This window comes from Aulonocara sp. 'chitande type north' Nkhata Bay, linkage group LG14, assembly GCF_057382095.1.
Source record: "Aulonocara sp. 'chitande type north' Nkhata Bay isolate Kocher_YH1m ecotype deep benthic linkage group LG14, A_spYH_male_GT1.1, whole genome shotgun sequence".
Taxonomy (NCBI): domain Eukaryota; kingdom Metazoa; phylum Chordata; class Actinopteri; order Cichliformes; family Cichlidae; genus Aulonocara; species Aulonocara sp. 'chitande type north' Nkhata Bay.
In genome coordinates, this window is record NC_141357.1 from 33,735,454 (window position 1) to 33,743,480 (window position 8,027).

An 8,027-nucleotide genomic window follows, 5' to 3' on the forward strand; every position below is an offset into this window, starting at 1 on the left:
TTAATGTTAGACATATAATTTTAACAGCCTCTGTAAACTAATATCCTGGCTTGCTCAAAGCTGCCGTTTTCTCTGACAGTTTCAATCAAAATTAGAAATGCTACTCTGGGAGACTGAGATAACTAATAATGCTGCATGTTGTGCAGTTAGTTTCCAAAACACGTTATTCGTGGTTACATACAATTTTAGACTGATGTGGGCCAAAGCCTAGCATATCCTGTAACGTTATTATGACGGACACATTTTATGAGTTAATTTGGCTTTAAGTGACTTGCAGGTTTCTTTGAAAAATACTTATATGCAGGTTCTTCCTTTTTGCTGCCATCCTCCTCTCCTCCTTGCAGCGCAGGCTTGCTGCTGCTAAAACGAAACAGAGCTCCCTGAAATGCACAGCCAATCACATTGGCCATATTTGTCACATGAGGTAGGACTCCAGTAGAGGACGTGATTTAACTCTTTCTGCACCGCTGGGTCAACGAGACGTTGACAGATCGTTTTTTTTTTCTTCTTTCTATCGGGTTTGATTTTCTTTACTCGAATAGATCAAATTATTGGTGGGGACAATTCAATAATCGCTGAATATTGGTGGGGACATGTCCCTTCCGTCCATGCCAAATCTACACCCTTGTCACACACTGTAAAGACATTGGCTTTGTAAAGATCTTGAAGCTGGGAATATATCCTTCAATGGTTGGTAATGAGAAGCGTCTGCACTTTAAAGCCTTGTTTAGGGGTCTTGGACCAATGCATACCCTTGATCAGCTGTTCTGTTTTTTCACCATAACTATTCCACTGATCCAGTCTATGCAGCATTAGCTGAAGTGGCGATCCCTCTGCACAGGACGCCCTACAGTTTCTCCTTCAGCAGCTCCATCATTGGAACATTCAACAGCTTTGCAGGTTTCTCGTATTGTCTCCCTCAAGACATCCATCACCAGTAAGCACATCAGCATACTTTGCTATTCTTTATCCCATTAACCACGGTCAATCTGTGGGCCTTTCTGGTGTAACCATGCTATCTGTTTTATCAGAATGTTTTGCATTGTACCTTTAAAAGTTTAACAACATCAGAGTCATTTGCCAATTATTGGGGAAAATAACCCTTTCATTGTCCACCTGAAATTTCAGTTGAGATATTTTGTTTCTTCTTGGAGTTCTTAAAGAAAAATCTGTTTTATTATTATCAGTACAATTTTGGTATATTCAAGCTTTGTGTCAGGTTTGAGCAAGCTAATTGGAATAATGCAACAAGTACTGTAGCACCACAGATTATTTGGAAGTTCACAACATTCATGCCTCGGAGTATTCCTCCTAAAAGTGCTATTTGCTTGTTTAGTGTTGACTGAATTCACATTATTTGTCACTGCTTCAGTAACACAGAATAGCTATCACTCTCACATTCAGGTTTGAGTGCAGGTTTCTTTTCTTTGTGTTCTGGGCATGCTTTATGATTGTCTCTGCAACACTTTGTTCTTATCATATGCTGGGCATTTGAATTTGCTTTTCTCAAATGGTTTCCTACAGTATCGACACTACACTGTGTTGCTGGTTTGTCTCTGGCTTGCTGTGCCTTGCCACCCGTCCTGAGATTTTCTTTGCAGGGTTGCAAAGCTGATTTCAGGAGATTTGGTTTTGTGGGCAATAACATTCTGGTATGGTGGATTTTCAGTCCCTCAATACTGATGCTTACTCTTCTCCTCTGGTGAAGTCAGTTACGCTATATCCTATCTCATATTCACAACACAGTCAATAACTACTGTCACCATTTTTGATTCTTACCCACGCTGAGCAACCACTTTGTTAAACTTGTCAGACACATGTCTTTAACACATTGCTTATCCTGCGTACTCAACCAGTGCAACCACAAGGCATGACAATAGAGGTAGACAGATACACTTAAACATATACATAAATAATAATCTCTGTTGTCACAAATATTTACCTCAATGCCAGTATGCTTATGCTATAAGCTAACTAAATTAACTGTTGTTCAGTGTTCTTATAATATAAATGTTCAGTATGTCAGCTTTCTAATCAATTACAAAAATGACAAAGACTTCATACAAAAAACTATAGAGATAATTAGTAAGAAAATCACACACTGAAAACAACTCTCAAAGTCAGTTTTTAAATTGTTAAATTTAGACATTGTGTGGTTTATTTAAAAAAAAAAAAGTGTGCTGATTGACTTCCTGCACACTCTTGATAAGACTGGTTGCATTTATTTGACCTGATGATTATATACTGTTGTATAATAATGTGTGTGATACTTTTTTCTTGTCAGATTTACAGACATTTTTCAAGGCCAGCTTTCTATCTAAGTTTTGAGGAGGCCAACGAGCCAGTCAATCCTTTAATCAGGGTTAGAGTTACCACATAAGATGACTTAGACCACAGAGAGTTAAACTTTATGTCATTCATTTATTTTTCTGATTTTTCTTTTATCACTTCAATTTCACTCTGAGGAGAATAGCAAAATATAAAATGTAATTTACACCCAGATAATGACATGTCCATAATAGTATTGGTGTAATCAAAGGGTTTCCTGAATGGGCCTAAAAAGCAATAATCTTACTTTATTGAAATTTGGATTCTATCCTCTTCAAGGTTGCCTGCTTGGGCAGTAATACAATACTGCCAGTGTTCATGCTATGTTTGGATCAGGACCTGGAAGTCACATTGTAACTCCTGTGCAAGTGTGCATTTCCAATTTCACCACTGACTTCTGTGGACTTATACATAGACTTCCAAGCGGTAAGTTACAGAGCTGAAAATGAAGTCATCGTTGAAGTGCCAAAGACTGCAGATGTCTAGCCACTGCTTGAGGCTGGCTCCAACAGGGGGTCAATCCCCTTAGACTCCTATATTAAGGTGAAGCTCTTCAGTGTGTGTGTACTGCTGGACCCGTACGCTACACTATAATTGTCAGATTTTCGAAACTTCCTAGAACCACCAGGAGGGGTTGTTTTGACCCCCTACTGCAACAACCAAAGTTATTGCCTAATGGCAAAGATGTAATTTCTTGTACAATTGTTAATTATCATCTAATTCTTCCAACTGTAAGTAGGATTTTGTAAAATGAGTATTTAAAATTAAGTTAAAGCTCTTTTATTAGTTTTTTTTCAGATGATTGAGATGATTTATTATTTTATTTCAGACTTTGAAGTTGAAATACATATTAGTATTCGTAAATGGATGGTGCAAAAAACAACTCAATAGGTAACATCTAAAAAAATGTAGCTATTTTAGAAAAAATCATGGGGTACATTTTAAAAATTATTTTTTACAATAACATGTTGTATCCATGTGGTGTTTGACTGAAAGTGTTGAAGAACAAGATGAGTTGCTGGTGTTCTGAGCAACGAAGGGACTGTAGCTTAACTGAGCAGAGAGTCCATAGTGTGGAGAACTAATCCGAGAAAATAAAGAGTGAAATCCAGAGCACACCAGGCAAACGAGTTTCAGGGCTGAGCAGGAGAGCAGCGCAGAGTGGACATGGGCTGGGCTGCTGCAGGTTTGGAGATAGTAGGCAGATGTTCACAAGATGATAAACTTTGTTCTAATTTTATAGTGGTTATTTAAATATGTTTGTGATGCTTTTGTCCCCAGGGCTCTGATAAGAATGTGTGTGTGTGTGTGTGTGTGTTTGCTGTGAGATCAATTTTAAAATATAGGCAATCAGCTGTTGAATCTGTTTCACAGTGAACACTTTGCCCTTATACCATCTTTATCTTAGCACTACCAATCCTCTAAGTTATAAAAATTCTTCTTTAATAATTACATTTTTTTTTCAGAAGTTTAGCTGTCATGTTATTTGTTATGCTATACCAAATGTGTGTTTTCCCTATACAATATATGAAGAGATTATTTAAATCATTGATAAAAATTAATAAAATCCCTAAAAATTAATCTAGAATACTTGTTTTGTCAAATCTTACTTAAAATGAGAAAAAATAGATGAAATTTTTAAATTTCTTTACATGACGATTTATTTGCCATCACTGCTGCTGTTGCCATCACAACAACCCTTCTACAGCCCATTCACATGGTACCATGTGGTGGCTAGCTTCAAAAAGCTACAGAGCTATGGTTAGCAATAAAAACATTAGCAAAGTGAAGCTCAGGGATGAACACTAACTTTTTTTCCCCTCAAAAAAAATTCATGTGAGGGTCCCTGATGAACAGAGACAAATGCAATTGCATGACAGGAAAAATAATAATATACTGCTGCATGGTTTGGATTACTCACTATGAAAAAATCCTGATCCTTAGCTTCATGCACCCATTTAAATCTTAGCTAGCCTCAGAGGTATACTTTCCTGACCCATTCAAATAGTTGGTGTCTCACTGTGAGGCAATTAGCTGTGGTCACATTATAAGGTTTTAAAAACTGAACTTTAAAATATACTGCAGATGGAAAGTGGTCATAAAAACCCAGAGAGGCCAACAGTAATCACTGACTGTTTTTAGGGACTTTTCAAATTAAATAGAACAAGATACAAGATGTGTTGCTTTAACTTACTTTAACAGATATGATTTTTAAAATGTAAAGGGGTCAATCTTCCACTAGTATATGTTTGCAGCTTGCTAATCAAGCTAACTGGCATTAGCTTTGAACATGGTGTTGACCACAAAACTAATACAGAGGCTTCAAAATAAAAAGCCCAAAATCAATAGGTGGCATTAATCTTTTATGGTGTCTTTGTATTAAACTGACCGAATGCCCACGCTGAGGATCATTAGTGTTGACAAGAGTTTAGTGTATCCAGTTTATGAGTTTGAGTCTAAAGAAGCACATCAAGAGTACAACCACAGGGATGTTCATCCATTTCTTCGCCATTAATGGGTTTGTGCAGTGTGAATGTTTCCCCAAAACAGACTATGAAAATTCTCTTGCAGTGCCATGAGGCATCTGAATGAAAAGATTTGGGTCAAATGAAATAAGGACAGGAACTCAACAACTCAACAACACAGATGAGCATTTAACAAGAAAGTAACAAAAAAAGAAACCAAATTAATGAACTGATGACCAGCAGCTTAGTATAATGAGCAGTGAGATAAGTATAAGAGTTTTCTTAACATAACTCTTAGCCATAAACACTGTATAGTTACACACCTAAAGGAAAATTGTTGTTTATTCTTTAATCTTTAAACAGAAGTTCAAAATTCTGAAACCATGTGAGTTTAGAGGCTGCCAATCAACAACCACGAGGCAGACATGAAAGCCTCTACAAGTTTCAAATTGTAACGAACTCAATAAAAATTCACAAACTAGAATAGAAAGAATCAAGTTTAGCATCTGATGCCATAATGATTCAAAAAAGAACAACTTAGTTAAGGAACACCGGTAAACGGGAACCAGTGACCTTGTTTTGCTTTGTCTTTCCCTTTTGAGATTGCAGATAAGAACTACAGAAATTAGTTTAGTGCTTAGGGCAATCATTTGTAATATTAATGGAAAGGATACACAGCAGACACACAGATTTAAAGCATAATAGTAACTCTTCTTGCGTCAGTTAAAACGCTTTTTGGACAGAAAATCAAACTGCCTTTAGGAAGCCTCCAGTTAGAGTAAAGGCTAGATCTCAGTCCATTTTGTATTAGTTATCAAAAACACTAAAAAACAAAAGTAAGAGTAAAATCATAAATATTTATAAGCTGTCACCATTGGAATAATTGTCACGGCTGCACAGCAGTCGTGTGGTGAATTGAGAAAAGGATCCAAGATGCAGGCACTGACTGGGGTGCGAGTGAAAATTTATTTGCAGAGGTGATAAAGTGACAAAACAGGAAGAGCAGAGCGGGGAGTAAACAAACCTAAACTGGGAAAACTAAAGAACAAAACTTAAACCAGACACTCACGGGAGGAGGAGCGAAATGCACAAAGAGAGATGGCAGAGAGACGCAGAATGAATACCAGGTAACAGAATAATGCAGACTGACATGGAGTTAAACAGACGACGCGACAGAGAGCACAGGAAAACACAGGGCTTAAATACACGGGGAGTAATCAGGGAATGGGCCACAGGAGGGAGACACAGCTGGGAGCAATAAGGCTAACGAGACAGGGGAGAGGTAAAACTGAACACACTGACATGAGACATGAACTTTCAGAATAAAACAGGAAACTAACAGACACAGAGAACCAGACCAGACACTGAACTTGACAGGCAGACTCATGAGCAGACACAATAACACCATGGACAGACAGAGGGAACACAGAGAAGTGGAAGCAGGCAGGCAAAGAACAGAAACCTAACAAATGGCAAAATCACAACAGAATACACACTCTGAATGAACAAAAGCATAAGGAACACAAAACACTGAGTCCTCAGACTCAGGACCATGACAGTACCCCCCCCCCCCCCCTCAAGGGCTGGCACCAGACAGCCCAACAGAAACACAAAAACGGACCAAAGCCAAAAAAAACCCCCACGAACCAAAAAACAGAAAACGACCCGACCAGGGCGGGCGGTGGGGGTCCAGGACGGAGGGACATAGTCCGAAAAGGCCCAGACGGACAAGGTCAGGGGGCCGACCCGGAGGCCAAAACAGTTCAGTTCCGGGGGCCGACCGCGTGAAAGGCAGCAGCAGTGGGGCAGGTCCGGAGGCCGGCCACGCAGTAGGCAGTGGTGTGGAAACAGTTCTGGGGGCCGACCGTGCGGACGGCAACAGCGGTGTGGAAACAAGTCCGGAGGCCGGCCACGTGGAAGGTAGTGGCGGCGTTCAGGAGGGCGTTCAGGAGGGCGTCCACAGTGGCGGAGATGCCCAATAAGCGGCCTGGCAGATGACCGACGATGTGGAGGTGGTAGTAGGGGACCTGAAGGCTGCGTGGCCCCTGCAGCCCCAGGTGAAGCGGAGGCTGGACCAGACGAAGCTGATGAGGATGATGAGGATGCGGAGGCTGGACCAGGCGAGGCTGATGAGGATGATGAGGATGCGGAGGCTGGACCAGGCGAGGCTGATGAGGCTGATGAGGCTGCGGAGGCTGGACCAGGCGAGGCTGATGAGGCTGATGAGGCTGGACCAGGCGAGGCTGATGAGGCTGCGGAGGCTGGACCAGGCGAGGCTGATGAGGAGGCTGGAGCCGGACCAGGCGAGGCTGATGAGGAGGCTGGAGCCGGACCAGACGAGGATGAAGCAGTGGCTGGAGCCGGACCAGACGAGGATGAAGCAGTGGCTGGAGCCGGACCAGACGAGGATGAAGCAGTGGCTGGAGCCGGACCAGACGAGGATGAAGCAGTGGCTGGACCAGACGAAGCAGCTGATGAGGATGAAGCAGTGGCTAGATCAGACGAAGCAGCTGATGAGGATGAAGCAGTGGCTAGATCAGACGAAGCAGCTGATGAGGATGAAGCAGTGGCTGGACCAGACGAAGCAGCTGATGAGGATGAAGCAGTGGCTGGACCAGACGAAGCAGCTGATGAGGATGAAGCAGTGGCTGGACCAGACGAAGCAGCTGATGAGGATGAAGCAGTGGCTGGACCAGACGAAGCAGCTGATGAGGATGAAGCAGTGGCTGGACCAGACGAAGCAGCTGATGAGGATGAAGCAGTGGCTGGACCAGACGAAGCAGCTGATGAGGAAGCAGATGCTGGACCAGGCGATGCTGAAGCAGATGCTGAAGCAGATGCTGGACCAGGCGATGCTGAAGCAGATGCTGAAGCAGATGCTGGACCAGATGCTGGACCAGGCGATGCTGAAGCAGATGCTGGACCAGATGCTGGACCAGATGCTGGACCAGGCGATGCTGAAGCAGATGCTGGACCAGATGCTGGACCAGGCGATGCTGAAGCAGATGCTGGACCAGGCGATGCTGATGAGGAAGCGGAAGCTGGACCAGGCGAGGGTGATGAGACTGCAGCTGGTGATGAGACTGCAGCTGAGGGCTGGACGGGCTCCTCAGGCCCCCCAGCTGACGAGGCAGAAGGCTGGACGGGCTCCTCGGGCCCCCCAGCAAAAACAGTCTCAGAACCAGTGGGCACTAAAGCCCCTGGCACACACAGGACAGAACCAGCAGGTGCGGA